Here is a 21,978-nt window from a genome sequence, read left to right as displayed (position 1 = left end):
AAATCCGAATCTGCAGATTTATGACAGGCGGAACTTTTGAGAAGGGGGAATAAACGAGGGAGCAGTTTGTGTTTACCAAATACCGTCATATAGAACTGCATGCCAATGGCGGGGAGATGGCGGCAATCTTCCTTCTTCCAGTTAGAGCTCAAAGCCAGAGGAAGTGCCTGCCTATTATAAGAACATGATGTTGCTAGATGACAGAACAGTGGATTATGACTTCCCAGAGACCCACATTTTTTCTTATATGAAGGGAGTGGGGCCTGGGAACAGATGGCCACACAGGCAGACAAGCACCACCCTCCAATACTAGATTGTGGCAATTTTCTGCACTGCACTTGTTCAAGCTATGGGAGTGGAGATTCTTATTTTAATTTTGAAGCTATTAGCTTCAATAAGGAGTTCTACCTAATAGATGCCCAGACAATGGAAAGTCCCAAATAAAGATCTCTAGAAAGTCTGACTGCATCATGAGGAACAAATAACACAAAAATTCCATCAGAAGTTGACCAATTTTATCCTCAAAATGTATAGCCAGTTGGGAAAAGAATGCCCTTGAACGTCCCAAAGATCTCACACCCACGGTGGGAGTCATCCAAAATAACTCCATGGATTGGCTGCTAGAGGATGCAATGGAAGCTGCAAAATGAGCTGCACAATGAGGCTTCTTGCATTGTCCACACTGTCATATGGTAGGCATGATTATATGCCCAAACCAGTGTTTGTTGGGTTTCAGAGTGAGACTTGTGCCAGTTGTACTCTAGACTTTGACCAACTTGCTTCATAGCCTGAAGCTCTCCAGAGCACCAAGGAGCCAATCTGGCTCTACAAGATGGGAGAATGAGTGATTGTGTCAACCGCCCATTACATCCTGCTATCCCATGGCGGAACCAGAGCTCTAACAGGATCATCAGCTTTATCAGCTGGAAGATCCGTCAAAGGATTTGGGAACCCCTCAGGTTCCATCAGTCTCTGAGGGTGGGCAATGTGAATGGGTCCACTACCCTTAGAGAGGGAGATTGCTGCTACTAGTTCAAACTTCATCAGGTAATGACCCAAAAATGACAAGAGAGTGCAAGAGAGTCATGTGGAAAGAAAACCTAAACATGACCCCCCCGGTCAAAACAAGTAGCATGTACTGCTTTATATTTCTTTTTAATAATACAACTCTCATAATTCTGGGCTTTGCTATCTGTGTCATAAGATGTGTACATTGTATAATTTCTAACATTAATGTTTTAACTCAGTTGATAACCTCCCAATGATCTCATTAGGCACTGGATCTTAATATCTTATAAGCATGCAAGACTAAAGCCATCTCTCTTCCTTCCCTCCCTGGCATGGCACCTCTTTAAGCAAGAAAAAATGTGGTGTGCAATAAGCCAATCATAACACAGCTCTAAAGAAAGTATAAGCTGTAGCCAATCAATGGTCTGCCCATTTAGATTCCGCACATTGATGTGCACCAGGAAGCAGCCAACACACAACATTGGGGATTCATGCTGGTGCAAACATTTCTCCAAAAGTACTTTCCCTGTTTCAGGAAACTGGCACAAGATCAACCCAGCACAGGGTATCCCCAAGGCCAATTTCAGATTGTGTAAATTTGGAGGACAAGGTGCCAGATGGCAATTGACTGGTGGCTAATAGTCTGAATCACAAAGGAATGAGTATTTGGATGCATGCCATTTTAATCTTCCACTGTAAGTGGATGGTGAATCATATCCCCAGCTCACCTCAGATTTTTAAGAGGCAATTTTGTTACCCATCTACCACTTGATAGGTCACTGGATTCACAGATCATGCAATAGGTCTCCTAAATCACACTATTGGAACCATCTATTGTCAATTGCAATAAACAGTTAACTTTTCTATCAGCTGCTCTGTGCTGAGTCTTGCAACATCGTGAAAACATTAGTTCTCTAGACATACTGTAGTTTATCAGATCAGATGAGATTTGATATTTGGAAGTGAACCCCCCCCCCCAATCTTCTTTTTTGTTCTCCACAATCCTTTGTTCAAAAATGTATGTGGGGGAATTTAATATATGAATCTCTGTGGACCCACCTGTGTAGGTGAACAACCAAAGAAAATAGCTGGGTTCCTGGATTCAGAACATGGGGCTTTGCACACTCTCCTGCAGGGAGAGAGCCCCGGTAGCAGAGTTTAACTCACAAAGTTTAATGCACAAAAGTTAAGTAGCAGTATAGCATCAGGAATATGAGTTGTTAAACCTTTTTAACCTACTCAGCTGCACACAGCGCCTGACCTCTTTCCACGCCTCTTGCAATGAGCAGACCACACATTGTTAAGTACGTTTAAAAAGCTTTACTTACAGATTCACAGTCTCAGTCTTGCATGATTCCATGCAGCAGCAAAACACTCTTGGGTAGAAAATAACATAATATAGTTCTAAACATGTGCTGTAAGCTCAGGAGAAAGCTTACACATGTCCTCTTTCACTGGTTACATGATGCACAGAGAGAGAGAGAGACAGAGAGGAAGTAGAAATGCTTCACTTCCTTCCTTTCCAGAAGAGAGGGGGCATGACCTGAGTCTATCTAGCAATACAATTCTGTGGTCCTTTACCCCTTCATGCACTATGCTTGCTAGCTGTATTTGACTGCGGTCTCCCACAATGTATTCCCACATAGACACAAACAAGCAGTCACATGGTGTCAAGTGTAATGTTCTAGGCAGGCCACCTTAACAATGAGAATCAGTCCTACACAGAGTTTAAACAATCTGAAGCTTTTGGGGCAAACAAAGTTCAGGTATTTAAGCTCAGGTACTCATTGCTAAAGCACACCGCTTCTGTCATGACTGGGTAAAAGGGGGAAGTTTTCAATGCATTACAGATGTTTAAGGCAAATTAAATGGGCAAAAAACCCAGCTAGGTCTCAGAACCTTGTAAATCATTCCTACTGCTTCTGATAAATACTCTTAAATGTTTCCAGTCATACCTCTCACTGTAGGAGATATGCAGCAGACAGTAAACTCATGCCAGAGGTGCTAGATTCTTTCTTGTACTACCTTCTTTGCAGCTACTGACCATGTATGTTGTATAAACCTGGAATATATATTTTCCAGGTTCACACAACATACGTGTGGCATAGAACCATTGACATTTATTTATTTGTTAGTCAATCTGGGTAGTTTTTTTGGTTTTTTTAAGTGTAAGGATAATATATATGCCTCATACAGATCTATTCTATACCTAAATTATGCAGGACTGGGAAATATAACCACCCACATACAAAGACAACCAATGAACTCATGAAGATGGGAACGCCTGCAGTACACATACCACACTACAGTGGAACCTTGGGTTACGTACCGTCCTCCTTACGAACACTTCGGGTAACGAGCTCCGCTAACCCGGACGTAGATACTTCTTGTTGTGAACTTTGCCCCAGGATATGAGCGGAAGTCTTGTGCCGGCGGCGCAGCGGCAGCAGCGGGAAGCCCCATTAGCGAAAGCACACCTCATGTTAAGAACGGTTTCAGGTTAAGAACATACCTCCGGAATGAATTATGTTCGTAACCGGAGGTACCACTTTATACACAGATGATGCCACAGCACCCTCACTTGATCAGCCCCCACGACACAGCTAGCAATGGGCTTTCTACTGCCAGTCCCCAGGCATTCCTCCAAGTCGGGGGCTTCAGAACCCCTTATGTTCTTTGTTACTACAGTGGAGCATGGCATATCTTAAGAGAAGTCACAAAACACAGCACTCACACAGCTCCCTGGGCAAGGGGCTTGAATGGCACTCACACAGAGAGAGACACATGCAACCCTTGGCATAAGGGTTCAAGATCCACCTGGGAAGGGAAAGGTCTTTTTTAACAAACAGGTGAAAGCAGAGACCAGGACATGCAACAAGGGTAGATTCACACTGACAGCAACAGCCTGCTGTGGTTCACTGGACGGTACACCAGTTGGGAAGCAGGAGATAGGAGTTCAATACTCCCAATCATATTTCCCATGCTGAGGAGGGGAGAATTATGTTATGGGCAAAAAAGAGGGAACACCTCAGACTCAAATTCACACTGGAAATACCACAGAGCAGCTCCCCACTTTTTTACTTAATGGGGTTTGTATACCAGTTAATCATCTAAGCCTGGAGTGGAGAGCTTTTGGCTCTCCAGATGTTACTGAACTACAACTTCCATCAGCCTCAGCAAGCATGGACAGACAATGGTCAAGATTTATGGGAGCTGTAGTTCAGCCACACCTGGATCCACTAAGATCCCCATACCTGCTCAAATTGGTTTATATAAAATATACATTAAATATACTGATAAAAACCAAACATTAAGAACAAGCTGAGCATAAAATATATATACCGGTAATATAAATAAGATCAGCAGTGTTAAAAATATCTGTGATAAAATACAAATACATATTAAAATGCTTGTCAAGTGTACATGTCTGGGTAGGCTCACCTTAAAAAATTGTTTTTCTGCAGGTGCCAAAAATACACAACAAAGACACTCACCTAATATCAAATGGTCCTTGAGTTCCAGAGTCTAGGTCCTACCACACTGAAAGACTGGCTCCTTGCATGTGTAGAATAAAAATTATGAGGCATTTATAAAAAGATCTGCACTTGTTCTGCAGATCAAGGAAATCAAATGCCCACATATGGAGTACAATAATCTTACCACTCAGTCACAGCAGCAGAAAGCAATCAGGTGCACCATGGGGTATGAGAAAATAAGAAGAGGCCTGCTGGATCAGGCCAAAGGCCCATCTAGTCTAGCATCCTGTTCTCACAAGAATCTGGGCAACCAGATTCTTTCCATCAGATCCCCCCATCAGCATGTATGGCATAAGGCCAGAGAGGTATATTCCCATGTCACATGCCTAATAGTTGAGTTATGGTCTCACTGTGTGGGGCTTATATACCAATTGTGGTGTCCTGTGATGGGGTGTTGAGTTATACCATATCCTGTGTTCTGTCACTGAGATGTGGGCAGTGTGGTTATCAGTGCAAGGGAAGCTATTTTTACATGCACCGCTCCCATTGAGATCAATGGAAGAGTGAAGTTTTGTCACCAATGGGGGCATGGCCATGGATTGAGAGAATAGGTTCTGGTGCAAGTGTGTTCCTTTCTTGTGCATCTCAGCCAAAGACTGCCCCCGTTTCAGTTATTCTGTTGTTGTATTGGGGAAGCTTCACAAATCCGAAAGCCTCTCAGCCAGTATAACACCACTATAATATTGCACCCCAAATGAATAAAAATAAATAAATAATGAATGTATGAAGATGTCTAGTAAGGTAGTTGTGTTTGTTGCAGCAAAAACATCAAGAGAGACTTGTGGCACCTTAAAGACAAATAGATCATGCCACAATAAGACTAACAATAATAAAACTAACAGCTTAAGCCACAATAAATCTGTTAATCTTTAACATGTCACAAGATTCTTTGTTGAATGAAAAGGGTCTCCATATGGGTGCTTTCTCAATAATAGTGAGATACTACCATTCTTCATCAGCTTGTTTTTAATATTTCCTTTCCTTAGTTTTCCCCAGAAGTGGTGTCATCCCTGGGAGTGTTTCAGTTTTGTCTCCCACCCAGTAAACGCCAGATTGCTCTGCCTTCCTCTCCCTGGGAAGTAACAGAAACAGCAAGCACGCTCTCTATCTGCAATTCAATATTTATTTAAATTTGTATCTCACCTAGAAGGCTCAAGTAGAAAATGATTTGTCTGAAAACAAATGAAATGTACAATTGCTGTTGGAATCCATAACTTTTACCAACTTTGATTGAGCGTACACCTTTTGGAGACAAGATGATTGGACCGTAGTTAGTCAACTCTAGTAATATACAGGCTAGATTATTGTAATGCTGCCTCTGAAACACATGTAGAAAGTTCTACTGTCACAGCCAACTGCACAGTACACATGGTATGTTAAAATATATTCACTGTCTCCCAGTTAATTTCCAAGTTCAGTTCAAAGTTCTAGTTTTGGCTCACAAAGTCCTCAATGGTGTGGGGATGGGGTATAAAAATGGTTTTTCTTCTCGCATTTGAACCTGCCAGCCAGCAAAATAATGTGTAGAAATCATTTCCCCACCTTCTGAAGTTGAATAGGAGAATAACAGAGAAGATTTTTATTGGGTGACACTCAAATTATGGAACCCACATTCAGTGAGCATCAACTCTTACCTTTTAGGCACGAAGTAAAGTCCAGCCCGTTATCTGGGGTGTTTAGTGCTATATGTGATCGCTTAATGACCCTTTATCTACTGGATTTCTGTGTTTGGTTGGTGTAATTGTATTTATTATACTGTATTAGCTTTATTGTACTTTGTTATTATAAGTCATCTTGAGGCCATTTTACACCAACAGGTAGGGCAGAAATATTATTAAATCCATGCATCCACCCATACAAACATACCCATGCCGAGTTAAAAGAAAACTTTAATGGGCAACAACTGTGGCCAGCAATTGTCAGTTAAAAACAAAAAGTAACACAGTGCTAGCGAGAGGTGGCTTTAAAGCTTTCCAATTGTCATTTAGCCAAAAGGCAAGTCTATATAATGTGTTTTGTGGTTAAAGTATGACACACATATAGCATTGTTAGGCAGAACAGAAGATGTGTTAGTCCATTGTTACAAAAACAAAGAGCTCTGTGGCACCTTGAAGGCCTACATAGCATTCTGGCATGTTTTCATATTCATGAGCCTATATTTCATAAGATCCTTTCCCTGGTGCCTTCCTCCACCCCCATATTATCTTTACTTCTTTCCTTCCACCTTCCTTGATGCACACACTCCAATTTGGGCTGCTCTTTGAAATAGCCACATTTTCGCCCTAGCTATTTGCTGGATCCTAGAATAAATATGTGCACTGTGATTTCTAGACAACTTCTGGATAGGCTCCACAGGCATTTCCAAGTTGGCTTGTGGGGGCTTTTGGCACTGTGTCCTATCATCACCTGCTAAATGCAACACAGCAGCCTCCTTTCCTGGATCTAGTAGGCTGAGGCTTGGTTGCAGCAAGCAGTACCACAACTGCAAATGGCACCTAGCAACTGCCTCAACACTCCTTGTAAGTCTAAAGCAGTGTTTCCCAACCACTGTTCCGCGGCACACTAGTGTGCCGCGAGATGTTGCCTGGTGTGCCGCGGGAAAAATTAAAAAATTCGAAAGATTTTTTTTTAAAGTCAAATTTTCGATTGGGCCGCCGTCACTAGATGACCCCTGGGGTTCCCTCCCTCCCTCCCGCTCTGCGCCTCCCTCCTCCTCCTCCTCCGGGGAGGCCCTTCCTGGCTCTCGGCCAAGGCTTGGCGGCTGCCACTCACTCACTCGCTCGCCCACCCGTCCCTCCATCCCTGCACCCGGCCTCTCCCCCTCCGTCCCCGGCGCGGGGGCTGCCGGGATCCGTAGTCCCCTCGCCCTTGGGCTCCGCGCCCGCGCGGGGTGCGCGAACTACATTTCCCAGCGTGGCCTGGCGGGCCGGGTGTTTTGTTTGAAGCGCTCTTCTCCTGGCCATGGAATGAGCGCAGCGGCGGCGGCCGGGCGGGCAGGGGCTCTTCCGCGCAGACCCCGCGCAGCCTGCCTGCGCCCCCACGGAGATCGGGCGGCAGGATGGAGCCCGGGGATCCCCGCGGAGGCGGAGCGGCGGAGGCGGAGGCTGCCCCCCAGGTAGGGCTGCATCGGGGGTTTTTTATTTTTGCAATGCTGCATCCGCGCCGGAGGGGACGCATCGGACCGCGGGGAGACCCCTTGGCGGGCGTGCAAGGCAATGCATGCGTGCAGGCGTTGCATGGAGTGCAGTGCAATGCAATGGCAACGCGGCGCCCTGCATGCATGCATGCAACTTCCACCGGCGCTCCGGACTTGGCAGGTGAGGGGGGTCCCCAGTGGGCGGCAGAGAGAGCCGGGAGGGCGAAGGGGAGCCAGGGGGAGCAGCGCTGCTCCCCGAGCCGAGCCCGGGGGGAAACCTCGGCTCGTTGCGTCGGGTGTTGGAAGCGGAGGCTGGCGGGGGCCCCTCACCTGCAAAACCTGGTCGCCTCTCATATATTTCGTGCATTGCATTCATCGCCCGCTTTCTCCTCCAAGGAGCTCCTGGGGGCGCGCGTGGTTCTCCCCGTGTTATCCTCGCAACAACAGCCCTGCGAGGTGGGTCAGGCGAGTGGCCCAAGGGAGCACCCAGGGATTGTCCTGGCCAGGTGGGGTGATTTGAACCCTGCTCTCTGCCCGGTCTTCGTCCTCATTTAGCCCCCACATGTGCATGACTGTGCATGACTGAGGTTTTCCCCCCTCGTCTTGGCTATGGTGCGAGTCTGTCCTGTTAATTAATGGGGTTCTGCCTTCGGAGAAGATGAGCCAGCCCTCAAGGAGGTGATTATGTAATTTGCTAGCAATTCATGTCCCTCCCGGCGTGACGCTGCGCGCTGACGTCAGGGGGCTGTAATGGTGGTGTGCCTCGAGATTTTTTTCATGAAACAAGTGTGCCTTTGCCCAAAAAAGGTTGGGAAACACTGGTCTAAAGACTAGATAAAGAGGTTGGCTGTATGCCTGAGAAGAAAGTTGGAAGTAAATTTTCTCTACCTGCTTCCTACCTTGTCAATCAGAGAAGGAATAAGAGAATATCAGCAAACCAGTTGAATCAGCATTCAATACATTTTAAAGCTACTGCAGAAACTTGTTAAGATGGCATGCTGGACTTAAGGTGGTCTGGTTCTGTCACATAACTCTTCAGCACATTTAGACAATAGCCCTGCTAAATTTAGTTAAATCATCAGTAGCTTTATTGGATTGGATTACATCTATCAGTGATGCACTTGGAGGGATATGTTGTTGGCATCTGTCTGTCTCAAGAGACAACGGGCTGCACTTCCAAGGGGGAAGTCAAACTACTGCATTAGTAGCACCGAAATGACCTCCCCAGAGTGCAAGTTTAGGCAGTGTGTATGGGACATGGGTGGCACTGTGGGTTAAACCACAGAGCCTAGGACTTGCCGATCAGAAGGTTGGCGGTTCAAATCCCCGCGACGGAGTGAACTCCCGTTGCTCAGTCCCTGCTCCTGCCAACCTAGCAGTTCAAAAGCATGTCAAAGTGCAAGTAAATAAATAGGTACCGCTTTGGCGGGAAGGTAAACGGCATTTCCGTGTGCTGCTCTGGTTCGACAGAAGCGGCTTAGTCATGCTGGCCACATGACCCAGAAGCCGTACGCCGGCTCCCTCGGCCAATAAAGCGAGATGAGTGCCACAACCCCAGAGTCGGTCATGACTGGACCTAATGGTCAGGGGTCCCTTTACCTTTATGAAGGTCCTGGGCTGCCCAGACAACAAGACCCCACTCTCAGTCTCACTTATGTAGTCCAAAGGAAAGGAGAGCAATACATTTGACACCAGCTTGGCTACAACAGTTGCCAGAAGGAGGCATACAAGCTTGCGGTAGGCATGTCTGGATGCGTCATGAAAACGTAGCTGACATTTCCTTCAGAGTTATCATGTTCAGGACCAGCACTACCATTAGGAAGAAAGGGGCAGTGGCCTCAGGCAGCAGATGCTAGAGGGTGGGCAGGGAGTGGGTGGGAGGTGTTGGGGAATAGATGCAAGTGTTGGTGTTGGGGATTTCCAGGTTGGTTTTCTTCTTTCTATATGTGGAATGGGGAGGGGTGCCATCTTGGCCTTTCCTCAGGCACTGGTGGAGGAAGGCAGGTGCAGGGTGTGTGTGTCAGCTGTGAGGGCGGGTTACATGGCTATGCCATCCCTAACCCCACCACACACTCGCAGTGTGGGTGGCAGGCAGCTAGGGATGCTCGCCACACGGGCAGCTAGCAGCACCCCCCCTACGCTCGCCATGCATGCGGCTAGCCCTGCCCCCAAGCCACTCCAGGTGCCAGGGCAGGTAGCTCTGCCCCCGTCCTCAGGCAGCAGAATGCCCTTCTGAGCATGTTAATGAACACATATTTACCTAGAACTATTTTGCCTAGTGTTTAGTCTCAGTGACATCAGTGGAAGGAGGCATACAAGGCACCATCCAACCATTTTAGGGACTCCACTCTAGATCTGTGTAGGGTTTTCTCCTTAGCCTGTTCTTCTCTGAGGATATCCCACAAGGCAGCAGAGGTTTAGGATCAGAGTTTTCCTTCTCCTGGATGAGCTACTTTCCCAGGTTTATGAGCCCCATCTGACCCTCACTTCCCTCTACAGCATGTGCAAAAACCACCTTCTTGACCTTTGGACCCACTATTGTTCTCCTCCTCTCAATCCATCAGAGCCTGTCTTTCCATGCAGGGAAAGTCCCTAACTTGCCAAGGATTTGACACCCATCGGCTACCTTCACCTGGTTTAGCCAGTCGAAGCCATGTCCCCGGGTGTAGCTGCTGTCACATGCTTACAGCTTCTGGGAGCCACAGGTGAGAGCTGAGTGCTGGGTGGGGACCAAAGGTACTACCCCTCCCCTAACACCCTTGGAGGGGTGTATCAACTAGATGACCTCAGCTGAAAACAAAAGCAGACTGTAAACCTCCTGTCCTTTTTGCATATTAGTTGTGACAAAACTGAGGCCTGAAGAAGAGTGGGGAGAAGGACACCTTTTGTAGAAATCCTTTTTATCATTCAACTTTGGGGAACGTGGGATTGCAAGGCATGAGAAACTAGTGTGATTCTGGTTTTTTGTTTTTTTAAAAAAAGGTTCAAGGGGCTCTGCACCTCACTTTACATGGCCAAAATACATTTTCCTGCACCATAATGGAAAGGGATCATTTTGAGAAAGTTTTGATCAAAGGGGAGGGTATCACAAATATTTGCATAATTGCAGCATTTCAAAGCTTAAGAAGCCAAGGCTGCTTAAGAAGCTGGGCATAAATCGAGGACTTCTGCCCATCTTAATATCTAGGGTAAGGATGTATATTTACTGACATGCTCCAAGATCTTCTTGGAGGCCAGAGAGGGGGGGTTTGGAGATGTGGTAGTTACAAAAATAACCCAGGCCTCCTGTGACAAAAAGAATTAAAAATAGACTCGCTTAGCTAGCGGTTTCCAACTCGGGAGCACACACAGCCTTATGGTAAAAACTCTGGTCATTAGGCAGTGAATGGCCTTGCCTGTAAGTAGAGAATTTTCAAGAAGGGAAAGGAAGGACTTTGCTGTAGGAACATTGCCTTTCCTGAAAAAGCAGCTCTTTTCCTTGTTAATGAACTGGATGGAAAGTTAAACTATAAACAGTGCTGCAGGAGAAGAAAAGCCTCTAGGTCAAATATACAAGCTTTTCTGATGTCAGAAGGTATGGTAGGGGGGAAACCTGCAAGTTGCTGACTCTGGGGTCTTCTCATTTCAACAATACTATATTCCAAAGTAACAGATTTGAGGACTAAGGTGGTGATTTAGGGACAGCAGAACTGGTTATCCTCCAGTAGCTGTCTCATACCACACTCACATTACACTGAATGATTAAATTCTTGCAAGTTCAACTGATAGTTTTATGTTGTAGTTCACCTGGTTTGCAACAGTAATGCTATTTTTTGTAGTTCAAATGGTTTGAGATAAAAGGCCATATTGCATGCTTCTTTTGTTTCCTTTGTTTATAAGCCCCACTATGGTTAAATTCAGTGGCAATTCCTTCGGTTTGGTCACAGTCTTTCCCTATGGAGTAAAGGACATGATGGGACCACTAATGTTTATTTTATTTAAGGATGCAATCCTAAACACACATATTAGGGGTTTCCCTTGGGGCTTACTCCTTCCTAGTAAGTGTGCTTCAGATTAAATAAGACAAAAAGCAGAATTCCAGCATGCCCTCTACTCTATGGGTAAAATTGTGCTGAAACTGGTGTCGTTAACTGACAATGAACTGAACACAGGCAAGATTTAATCCATGATATTTTAGCACGCATGCACACTGTATTTCCCATCAACCCCTCAACCCAATTATGTAGGATAAGTCACAAAACCAGCATGCTTAAGTCTAATTAATGCATGAAAGGGTTAAAAGCATAGAGTCCAGGCTCAGCTCACCTTTGGAGGGAGAAGGTATTCAAGTATTTGTTCCCCTCAGTCTACCTAACAAGCTCAATATGTGAGGAAGTCTGAGCTAGTTGTCCAAGCTCATATTGGATGGCTTTCACAAGTCACTCTTGAGTTTGTATATAAATCATTTCACCACTTGGGAATTAAACTAAGTTTTACTGTCTGTGCAACTGACGTATGGAAAAACACATGAACCTGACCTTTAGAGAGTTTGTAAGGAAACCATTTTTAACTTACTAAACATATAGTATTTTCCTATATTGGCAGAAGAGGAGACTATTTCGGAACTCACTTAGAAAGGCATTTTTAAAAGGTCTAACTGCCTAAATTTCCATGGCTTTGCTTTGCTACATATTTTGTGATTTTAAATATCTGCTGGGGTGCTCTCACCAAAGAGTGCATTCCCCAAACTTGGATCTTGGCATCCAATGAATGCTTTTATACACACACACTTTCTTCTGAATCAAAAGGTTGCATATGGAAAGGTGCCATGCAGGGTTTAGCCAAAAGCTAAGTAAAGACCATTTTGGTATGTCATATGGCTAGCCTAGACAGAGAACATGCCAGAGGTGCTAGTGGACAAGCAAAATTGGGAAGACTTCCGGGGTGGCGCTATCGGCAATGGCGGACTCCCTCTGAACTGGAGGGACTAGCTCTGCGTGAGACGGGTCTTTTCCGCTACGGTGAAGCGGGGACCCTGCTAAAAATCACAGGCGGATGAAGCCTGTGACCATGGGACTCGGCGGGAACCCTTAGCGCCCCCCAACCTGCAAAGGAACCCACTAACGGGCTCTGAAGTGAAGAGGGGAAAAGGCGCGGTGCTGTGAGTCAACTGCTATTTCCATGGAGTGAAGCCGCATAGCCGTTGCCGGAGAGCGCTGCCTTTTTCCTGGGACAATTTGGATTCTAAAATAAGCACCCGTGAGTACTTAAACTTTGAACAATCGGACTTTAAATAAGGACTTGCGAGCAGAAAGGAATTGGACTTAAAAATTTACTTCAATTTGGTACTGAAACGGGAAGGTCTAAACAGGAAGTCAGCCTTCTGTTTCTTTGTAGACAGAATAAAGCAAAGACAACGTAAACTAGAGCTCAGAAAATCGCTTCTAAAGGATTGGCTTTCATCATTTAAAATTGTTGAACCCCCCCCCCTTCGGCAGCAGGAGAAGAAGGGGGATTTTTTTTGGACTGTTTAAACCTGCAGAAGTGAGTTTAAAGTAAAGTAACTTTCCACCGTCCTGATCCTGGAGCGGGGTGTCAGGACTGACGTTTGAAGCTCATTGACCAGAGACAAACGTTTTTGACAGATAGTTAAAGGAAGAGAAACATAGTGATTCCACTGTTTCCTTTCGCACTTTAAAGGAACAAATATTGACAAAATATCTCAAAAAGGATACTTTGTTGCAAGAACAAATAGAAGTTCTCCCCCTAGAGGGAGACTGTGAAGCTGTAACTAATTCCAGGGAGCTTGCAGCTGTCTCAGATTACAATCGTGGGAATGGACTTGTGACCTTGTAGGACAATGTATTCAGAGGCTCTGTTGTGTGCTCTCTGTAAAACAAGTGCCCTATTGGAAGAGTTAAGTGAGAAGATGGATTTGATGACCAATGCGGCCAGGCAGTGGGAGCAGTGGGAAACTATGTGGAGCCCACCCAGGAATTAGATCAGGAGTGTGTCCTGACAGAGCAGATGAGAGAAGAGGATGTTGCTGAATCTTGGGCGCCAGAGATGGAGGGAGCTGCGGCCTTGCAGGAACATGAGCTTTTGGATTTGACGAATAAACTTGGAAAAAGCCAGATTTGGAAAGATAAAGTTTGGATTGGTTTGGAAATGGGGGGTTGGATAGACCCCCTATGCAGGGATGTTTGGACTTTCCGAGTCTGGCAATGGGCCATGAGATGTTTGGAGCTGTGGGGGCTCTCAATTTTGGAGGGATTCTGAAACATGTTTTTAAATACCACATGGAGTTGAGTCTGGACTATGGAAAAGGGGCTGATTTGTTGAAAAGGGTCAAAAACATCACCAAGCTGGAGTTCCCACGAGTGAAAGGAGAATATGAAGAAGAGCTGCGGAAGGGACATGGAAGAGATTTAAGGGCCTCAGATATAAGGTTACCAGGTTAATGCGCTAGATTGATGGGATAAAAAGGACTGACAAAACCCGGGACCAGGAGGAAGGGACGCTGGATGAAGATTGGATTGTTTTTATTTCTCTTTTTATTACCAGGATTGTTTTATAAAATTGATGAATGTTAGAAAAATGTTGGAACGAAAATGACTTGGCTCTAGTAAAAATGTTTAAAGAATTAGGTAAGAATATTATGGTTGTGAGAAGTCGGTAAAAATAAGATTTAAGTTTTAAGTTTTTAAAGTTTTCTATAAGATAAGATGAAAATAGATTAAGGTAATGTAATGACAGAATACTATGAAATATGGAAAGGATTTGCTGCGATAATTATTAACCAGGATACAAAAAAAGGGGGGAGGAGGAGGTCAAAGAAAGAAGGTAATGAGAGTTGAGGATTTGAGAATGATGGATTTATTTTTGTCTGTTTGCGGTGTATTTTTGTTTTCTGAATTTGTATTGTTTGATGTGGTTTGTTTTTTCTTTGTTTTTTTCTTTTTTCTTTTTCTGCTTTGTTTTTTCTCTGTAATTTAAAAATTTTCAATAAATATCATATTTTAAAAAATGTATAGTCCATTAGGTACTATGGTACATTGCACATTGCTCTTATTATGTGACATGTGCATACACCATGTTTAGCATACCTATAACTTGCACAGCTTCCTCCCAAGATATTGCAAATAATTTAAAACTTCCTAAACTGGGATATGTGGCATATTCATATTTGTATGAATCTGTATTATAGATCTTCACTAGGCAGTGTGTGTTCCTTTAAATTAAAGAAACCAACTATGTGGCCAGTCTCTAAACACAGTGTCATTTTAAAAAGAAAAAGAAAAGGGGGAAATAATGCCCTGTCTAGGCACATTATTTTAATGATGGCAGAATAAACTTTTCAAGACTTGAGGATAAACTGTTAGCTTATTGAGTGTTATGTAAAGTTAAAACTCTCTCTCTTAACATGACTCTTGCTTAGAAGACCCCATTGCTTTAGCAGTTGTTGTAGAAGGAAAATTAGAAGGTGATTTCACACAGCCTGCTTTTCCTCTATGGTACAAAGTATTCATAACTATGTGGCAGGATTCCCAATGGAAATGGGTTTTTTGAGCAAGACCCAAAATTACTAACATGGCCCTGAGCACAATTGTAGGCTAAAAATAAAAAATATGCAAAGAAATTAATATACATTGAGTTTGTGAGTTTTATTCCCAACTTGCTCTTTGAAATGATAGGTCTCCTCACCCAAAGCATGTGACAGAGAAAAAGACAATGGGAGCCTATGAATGAAAATGAATTACTGGGGGCCATTCAAAAGGGGCAAGTAATCAGTCAGGGTTTCGAAACTCAAGCCACTCTCTTTTTAAAGGAAAAGCCATAGCCATTACAGTGGTACCTCAGGTTAAGTACTTGATTCGTTTCGGAGGTCCATTCTTAACCTGAAACTGTTCTTAACCTGAAGCACCACTTTAGCTAATGGGGCCTCCTGCTGCTGCTGCGCCGCGCCTCCGGAGCACGATTTCTGTTCTCATCCTGAAGCAAAATTCTTAACCCGAGGTACTATTTCTGGGTTAGCGGAGTCTGTAACCTGAAGCGTATGTAACCCGAGGTACCACTGTATTGAGTAACTACCACTACCTAGCAGTTTCATACTCCAAGAACACTAAAAAAAACCCTGCAGTCACCACCTAATAAGCACCAGGTACAACCCTGCTCTCCTGCCAACCTAGCAGTTCGAAAGCACCTCAGAGTGCAAGTAGATAAATAGGTACCACTCCGGCGGGAAGGTAAACTCTGTTTCCATGCACTGCTCTGCTTCGCCAGAAGCGGCTTAGTCATGCTGGCCACATGACCTGGAAGCCAGTAAAGCGAGATGAGCGCCGCAACCCCAGAGTCGGCCACGACTGGACCTAATGGTCAGGGGTCCCTTTACCTTTACCTTACAACCCTGCTAGAGGGCTTTTTGAAACTTCCTTTTGGAGGGGGGCAGGACTGGAGGATCTCAGAACTCCAAATATGGAAGCCAAGGCAAAACATACCCTCATATCCTAATCTCTGATAGAGAGTTCATTCTCCAGTTTTCTTTTTCTGTGTTATCCATTTGGGTTTAGTGATAAACACTGGCAGTGAAGGCCTACTGGCTTTCCACGGGGCATGACATCCAAGGCTCCTCGCCTAAGGAGAGGACTGAAAACATGTTTCATTTATCTCAGCCTTCCCGCTCCTGTTTTTAAGATCAATACCTTATCCTTCTGTTTGAGTGCAGGCCCTAATTACAAGTTTTTGACACGACTCTGCAGTCCTTTGAGTGAAAACCACAATAATGCCAAGCCTCAACCCAACAGCCAGATTGGGGGGGGGGGGGCTCGAAAAGTGTTCATTTAGCGCGCCAAGTTCTCGGGTCTGCACAAGGCCAGCCAGGCTCTCTTGGTCAGACGCACGTCCTCCTGCTCATTCCTCACCTTCCTCTAAGCCCACCAAGTGGCGGGGAGATCCTTGGCTCTCATCTTCTGCTGCCTTTACAGGCTCGTAGGGCAGCCTGATCACGTGCCTCTGCTGTGTTTGTCTGGCCTTGGAGAATCTAGTCTACGCGTGGAGCCGGAGCTCGCTTTCCTATTTACATTCCGCCTGCCCTGGGCCTAAACGAGAGGCCAAGCAGAGCTCGCTCGCTCGCTCCTGTAGCATTTGCGCTGCGGTTCCCCACCGGCTCCCTCCCTCCCCCCTCCGTGCGAGACGTGGGAAGAAGGAGCGAGTGGAGAAGATAAAAGGGAGCTGCGTGCGGAACAAATGTGCTCGAGGGTGGCTTTCGGTGGCGGAGCAGAACCTTGTAAATGAGAGATTTCCGTTCACAAGACTCCGCTTCCACGATTCCTGTCCTGCCCTTGAACTGCCAGGCGAAATCTCTGCGTCGTAACCAGAAAGTAAATCAAATCGAGCCTGCCTGCCTGGCTCCGGGAAAGAGCGGGCGAGCAACGCTTGGCTCGGTTGCTAAGTGCTGAGAAGTGGAAGGTTTCTGCTTCAGCCCCAGCCAAGCCGGTGGTCTGTTTGCCAGGCACTGTTTACTCGGCGCGCCTGCACAAACGCGCTCGCTGTTTACTAGGCAGAGCTGGCCCGGGGGCTCTTATTTTCACCAGCCTGCCCGGGAGCTGGGGGCTCCCCTGCACTTGGCAACCATGCCGACTCGGCGAGGGCGCAGAGGGGATCACGCCCTTTTCGCCCCGGATTAATTAATTCAGAATACTTGCTTCTCTCACCACCCCTCCCCTCCCTTCCTCAAATCGCACAGGCCGTTTGGAGTCACACACCGCTGCTAAACATATGTTGAAGGGAAAAAATGAGCAGGGAAGCCTCCGTTTGACGTCCTAATCGTGGGGATAACTAGTCCACTAGAACTGCCCTTCTTGTTTACCACGAAGTAAGGTGTTGGGGTTCCGTACTTCTTGAGAGCCGCACCCTCTGATCTAGAAGCCTTTGTGCCCAGTCCCGGGTGTGCTTTGCATAGGGAGTAGGGAGAAGATTTGTGGTTAAAGCAGGACGGAATAAAAGCAGCTTTCTCCAATAGCTTGGAGCTAGGCTATGGTTTTATTTAAAGGAGCCCAAGGTAGCACCAAAGAGCCCACCCCCATCCTTCCCTGGCGAACGCACCATCGTCACCGGTCAAACAGGCTTTGCAGGTTTTTTGACAAAGCACAGCTAAAACCTGAAAAACCTGTCTGCACTGGCACAACGCTCAGACGGAGTGGGAGAGAAACGTGTGCGCACCCGCGAAGAAAGAAGATTCTATCGCCCTGCTTCCAGACCTCAGAAGACTAAAAGGAAGAAAACATCTGTCTCCAGCTCATACGCACCAGATCTGAGCCCAAATATTGAAAACACGTGCTGGCGTTTTTAAGCACTGCTTCAAATTCAGTCCTGAAGGGATCTCGGGTACGTGCTCTCTACCCCCCCCCCCATCAGTAAGATTAATTGGCCCTGGGAAGGCGCTTCCAAACTTCTACTTTACAGCTCCACTTGGTATTTATTTGACATTGCTCATTTGTTACTGCCTACCAATGATCCACAAGCCATTTAAGTCCGAGAACTTCGACAGATCGCTGCTGGAGTGCAGGAAGAGCCTATGCCGCATTTATTTGGAAGTGTCATTCATTTCAATAAAAAAAAGTATTCCCCCCTAATCCTTACATTCCACTGAAATGAATAAGAGTTACTTCCACACAAAAGGGTTTGCCACCCGAGGCTTCTGGCGTCTTAGGTTTCAGGACTTTCATCTAGCAGAGTGGTGGATCGGGATTCCCAGTGAATGCGTTTCGGCTGCAAGGGTGCCAGCAAGAACTTGCAATTTAATTAGCACGTGGTGGAAGTCCTTTAACCCTCCTGGGTTAGGAAGTCAAACCAAACGCCGCTGGAGAAAGAAATCAACACCTTCGGCCAAACCACGGGCCCGCGTAGGTAGGTGCTGTGGCCTTGGGGACCCCTGCACCCGCTTTCTAAAGAGTCAGAATTGGCTCTCCCGCTCCTCCTCCTCCTCCCCATCGGCCCCACTGTAATCCGATTAGCCCCAGTGCATTTAAAGAGGAAAGTGCCTGGTGCCTGCTTGCCTTTAGAAAAGCAGACAAAGGTCTAGAAGGCAAGGCCTCGGGACCGACCGCAGGAGGCTGATGTCTGTTAATATTCAATCCGGAGCGAGATAACAGGTACAAGAAAGACGCTTCTCCGCATTCCCACTATCAAATCACCATGCAAACCTGAATTCGCTCCTCAAATTTGACCACGATCAAGCAAACATAAAGAGAAAACAAAGAACAAATGCGAATATGAAGGACAAACGTTATTCCTCTCGAGACAAGACGGAATTCCCGCGTCATCCCAAGAGTTTAATGCACAGAACCCCCTTTGCAAACTGCTAGGAATCAGATAACTACTTCAAAACAACAATAGGAAATACGATATTTCCTGGTCCGCCTTTCTTCTTGCCAAACAACGTACTTGAGGACCGCAGCCCCTGAGGCTTCTCGAGATAATTTCTGTTTGGAAATCAGGCTAAAATTACATTTGCATTCTGAGCGGGTGGCGGGATTCGACTAACACGGTTCTCATTACGTGTGTCTGGAGGTGAAAGAGCAACTGCGTTTGCGACCCGGGTGCCTTGGCAGCAAAAATCAATCGTCTCGAAATGAAGAAGCATAGAGCTCCTGAAAGCCCCTGCCCCATTTCTTCAGCACAAATGGAAGACTTGCTCCACTCACTGCTAAATGTTAACATGCTGGCGGACGTCACTCATGAGCCTCTCGAGCGCATCTGATCAGAGGTCAGAATTTTCCTGACCTTGTCAGTCGCAAACAACCAAATCTGGCCCCTTCCACTTTTGTACGTACAATCACAACGATGGATACTCCATTTAACTGGCAATCAGACCAAGCAGCAAAAACAATTAAGAAATCAGTTTGCCTTTAGAGACGATGGGCACTTGCCTGGAACAAAACTGCACCACCGGCTTGGATCCAAAACACACTACCTAGAAGTACGTAAATCTCACTGAAATCAGTGTATACAAACCGCGCGCCCCACTCCACCCCAGTTACTATAGACATTCTTGCTACGATTTATCGATTTCTAATTAACTGGGATGTGGTTCTGGGTAGCAGTCTTTTCCTAATTTTGCATTTTCTATCCCAAAAGGAAAATATTTGCTCTTCTTTAAAACAGACTGCTACGAAGCGCTGGCAGACAAGGCAAAGCTCTGGCAACGTTTAATTTACACACACACACCCTCTGTAAACCAGCAGATTTACAATCTCATGTATTATGTTTATTCGACAATTTGGAGGGGGTGGGGTGGGGAGCGAGTCGGATCTCACCGCTGACTTGTCCGCATATTTTGGGCTGGTAAAGAGAGAGCACGCGAGGCCTTTTCGCCTCTCTAAGCAGCATCCCAGTACCACGACGTGCAGTTATCAGGCCCTTAAAATAGGCGGCCGCCACGCTGAATTTCATTTGCAGTCTTCACAAAAACAAAACAAAAAATTTTGTTAGCACTTTAGGGCAAATCTGACTGCGTTGCGTGTACACGGGGGCGGGGGATTTCTGGGGTTTGAGCAGCAGAGCGAGGGGGGAGGTAGTTTGGAACCGATTCAAAGGGCTGCTGGTTCGTTCTCCCTTTTGTGGCCGAATTTCCAGGCAGTTAAACTTCTCCGACGGCTGTGACATCTATAGTGCGCCGTTGGCGCATCAACTCTTTTCTTTTCCCTTCCAGCAGCCCAACCCCCTTCCATCCATCAGCAAAGGTGATGGGTGGGGAGGAAGTGAACAACAACATCAAACAACCGAAAGGGGGAAGAGGGGGAGAGAGGAGCACGATGAAGAGAGGGGTGGGGGGCGGGAGGCACAGACGCATAAAAGCTGGCAGGCAGGGAGAACCAGAGCCACTTGGGCCCACGGCAGCCTCTAGTCCACAACTCCGCTAAGCAGGGAAGAACCCCTGGATTGAAGCCCACACCAAGATCCGCGGGGGGGGGGGGGTAGGCTTCGATGCGAAGCTAAAATGCTGCCGTGGCCGGAAGAGTGTGTGGTGGCTTTTGCCTCCCCCGTCCCCAGTTAATGGGAAGCGGTAGGGGTGGACCTGATGGAGAGGGCACTTTATCGACGGCCTGTTCCCAGATCCAATCTGACGCATTATTCCCTGCGCTCGCAGCAGCTTGAAGCCCAAATCCGCAAGGCTTTGATTCCTGCTCGGGTCTCTCTCTCTCTCTGTTTGTGTGTGTCTCTGAAACTCAGCCAAAACTCTCTGGCGAGGTTTCCTTCCTGCTCCCGGGGAGTCTCGAGCAGCCCCCACCCCACCCGCTCCGAGCTCTTTGGCCTCCCCGCCCTGGTGGCTGGGGGGGGGGGCGGAGGAGGGGGAGAGGAAACGGAGGAGGGTGGAGAGCGGAGACGGAGGGAACTTTTCCTTTCTCGCTTCTCGGGCTTTGTCCACCGGCTCCCCCTGCTCCCCTCCCCCACGCGGCAAGCTGCTTGACATTAAAAGCGGGCTGGGGGAGGGGGAAGAGAAGGAAAGTTAACAAGCCAAATGGAACGGGGAACAAGGACACTGAGCAAGGGAGAAAAGGCAGAAGAGAGACCCACTAGTGTCCGGGTGCAAAAAATAAAATAAAAAAAATGAGGGAAAGCCTTTTAAAACGGCCCGGCGAGGCGGCTGGGAAGGAAGTGGCAGCCGAAAGGGAAGGAGGCTGCTGGAGGGGGAGGGAAGACGAGGCAGCGCCATCTTTTCGTGTCACGCAGCAGGACCAGAGACTGACTGCCTCACTCGGCGGCGGCGGCTGTATCTGCCTCGCTCGCTCTGCAAAGCGCGCCCTTAGGCAGGCCGAGAGGTGGAAGCTCAGGGCCGCGCAAGGCAGAGAGCAGGCGGCAGCCGCCACCGCCGCTCCGCCAGCCTCCCGCGCCGGCCTCCCGCTCCCAGCCGTGGCTGGTGCGGAGCTGCGCAGCAAGCCCGCTTCTTCAGAGCAGCTCTCTTCGCCCTCGTCGGCTGGGCGAGAAGGGCGGGAGGCCCGCGCCGGGCCTAGAGGCAGCGCTGTCTCCAGACGCCGTGGCTGGGTTTCCCCTCTCCCACCCCCGCGCTGCCGAGACTGCCGGCTGGCCCCCTTTCGGTTCTCACCGTGGGCGGCGGAGGCCCCTGGCCTCAGGAGAGGAGCGAGGCGACGCGCCAAGGAGGGCAGCCAAGCGGCAACTTCCCGCTTTGGAGAGGCCTGTCTTCGCGCCCCCCCCCCTCCCGGCTTAGCCTGGCCGTCAGCAAGGGGTCTCCTCGCTCCCCGCGGCGAAGGCCTCGGAAGCCCTGCCAGGCCCGCGCCCGCCCGGGTGGCGTTTCCC

At 47.2% G+C, this 21,978-nt stretch overlaps 2 long non-coding RNA genes across 6 annotated transcripts in view; one reads left to right on the top strand and one right to left on the bottom strand.

Annotated features, from left to right (window-relative positions):
• LOC308589808 overlaps window positions 1-21,929 on the bottom strand; it is a 58,481-nt gene extending 36,552 nt beyond the window's left edge. For all 4 annotated transcript variants that reach the window (XR_014009490.1, XR_014009491.1, XR_014009492.1 and 1 more), the window contains exon 1: window positions 21,767-21,929. This is a non-coding gene — a long non-coding RNA (uncharacterized lncRNA). The remainder of the gene's footprint in view (window positions 1-21,766) is intronic.
• LOC308589805 overlaps window positions 1-21,978 on the top strand; it is a 74,825-nt gene that overhangs the window by 39,889 nt on the left and 12,958 nt on the right. The window lies entirely within an intron of this gene.

This window comes from Podarcis bocagei (assembly GCF_964188305.1).
Source record: "Podarcis bocagei genome assembly, chromosome: 6".
NCBI classification, from domain to species: Eukaryota; Metazoa; Chordata; class Lepidosauria; order Squamata; family Lacertidae; genus Podarcis; species Podarcis bocagei.
Note: the sequence above shows the minus strand (reverse complement) of the source record. Positions and strands in the feature narration are given on the sequence as shown.